Here is a 2203-nt window from a genome sequence, read left to right as displayed (position 1 = left end):
GGGGGGGGAAGGGAGAGATTTAAATAAATAGATCAATTAGATGGTAGGTAATGAGCCAGAAACAGATCGTAATAAACAGAGCAAATTATACTGTGCAGAATAATAAGTAAGAGGTCATAATAAGGAGATACGTTATGTAATCAGTCAGAATAAGTCACAGAGACTGGTAGATAGACACCATGACATCATAGATCATAATAAGCAACGGAGAGATAATAACAAATAGATGCCTAATATAAGAGGTCCGAATAGGTCATAGAGAAGAGTAGATGGATAAGATAATATATTCGATCATAAGCAATGAATAGATAGATAGATAACAGGCTATCATAGATCATAATAAGCAATGAATCGATAATAACAAATAGATACGTAACATAAATCAGATTAGGTCAGAGAAGAGTAGATAGATAAATTAATATAATAGATCATAAGCAATGAATAGACCGTAGATAGATAAAATGATATCGCGGATCATAAGAAGCAACGAATAGATAGTAGATAGATAAACATGGTATAATAGCGCATAATAAGTAATAGATAACAGTAGATCGATAAAAATAATATAAACGATCGTAATAAGCAATGAATAGACAGCAATAAATACATTGTATAATGGCTAATAATAAGCAGTAAATAGATCATTATACATTATGTAATCGATCATAAGCAATCGAGAGTGAATAATAAATTAATAAACATAATGGCCGTCCAGAGATAATAAATGACTGTTACAATAGATCGCAATAAGCAATAAAGAGATAATGAAAAGGTAAAATGATACAATAGGTCCTAATAAGTAATGAAGAGCGCAATAAAGGTACATTATATAATAGGTATGAATAAGCAATAAATAGACCATTATAAATCATTATATCATAGAAGACAAGCAATCAAGGGATAATAATAAACGAACTATATAGTGGATAATAATAAGCCATCAAGAGTTAATAATAAATGAATTATATAAAAGATAATCAGCAATGATGAAATGGTAAATACATAAAATGATATAACATGTCATAATAAGCGATGAAGAGACAGGCACAAATAGATACATGATATAATAGACAAGAATAAGCAATAAATAGATCATTCGCAATAAATTATAGACTAGCTCTGAAGCAATGAATAGATAATAACCATTAAACGATGTAGTGGGTAATAATAAGCAATCAAAAGAAACTAAGAAATAGATACATTCTCAAACAGAGAATAATAAGCTATGAATAGATAGATAGAAACACGTGAATCATATAAGAGATAATAACCAATAGCGTTATCAATTATCATAGTAGCTTGTCAATTATCATATAATACACATAATATATCTATTATATAATAAATAGGCAATAGCTAAATGGTATCATATAAACAGATAAATTAGAGACTAGATAATAAGCAATCGATACAGAACAATAATCAATGTTATTGTATACACGTGAGGTATATAATACGTGTATATATATGGTGTACCTATGTACGTAAAGTTTCATATATGTATGTATGTATGTATGGTGCTTCCCTTGGCTTTACACACTCATATATGTATGTATGTATATTAAAGGAGCTGGTCTTTGTCTATACACACACTCACATATATATACATGTGTGTGTGTGTGTGTGTGTGTGTGTGTGTGTGTGTGTAATGCCATGCATATGTACAGGCAAAGTTGTTTGGGTGAATCGTGTCTGCTTATGCCCTTAGACCAACACGGCTACACCCTACACACCTGTATACATGCATACACATATACATAAATGCACACACATATATATATAACATATATGTTATGTTATGTTATGTATGTATGTATGTATGTATGTACATGTGCATATCATACCCATATGATGGCTACGACGTCTGTACGCGCCTATCATACTGCGTGGTGCAAGCCCATGGTGTGCATAGACGAAGGCGACCAGCCCCAGACCACGGCTAGACCACTGGCGGCACAAGCGCCTCCTGGGCGGCGGGCCTGGCTTCCCATCTGCTCCCGCCGGTCGGGCCCGGCCGGGCGCCCGCACACAGCGGCGGGGACCGGGAGCGGCGTAACTTTTCCCCGGCCCGAACACGGCCCCCCCCACCCGGGGCCCGCAAGAAGTGGCGCGCTGTCGGGACGCGGGTTGGCAGGGCATCCCGCTGCCCCAGTGCGTGTGGCAGCAGCGGGCCCGGGCCCGGGCTGAGGCAGCGCCCCGCCAG

General features: G+C 36.9%; 1 protein-coding gene across 1 annotated transcript in view; it reads left to right on the top strand.

The window, feature by feature from the left end:
* Nucleotides 1-2203, top strand: part of LOC109302330 (oligodendrocyte transcription factor 2-like) — a 6341-nt gene that overhangs the window by 1401 nt on the left and 2737 nt on the right. The window lies entirely within an intron of this gene.

This window comes from Gavialis gangeticus, unplaced genomic scaffold (assembly GCF_001723915.1).
Source record: "Gavialis gangeticus isolate Ggan-Ray unplaced genomic scaffold, GavGan_comp1, whole genome shotgun sequence".
NCBI classification, from domain to species: domain Eukaryota; kingdom Metazoa; phylum Chordata; order Crocodylia; family Gavialidae; genus Gavialis; species Gavialis gangeticus.
This window is presented reverse-complemented; position numbering and strand designations above follow the sequence as displayed.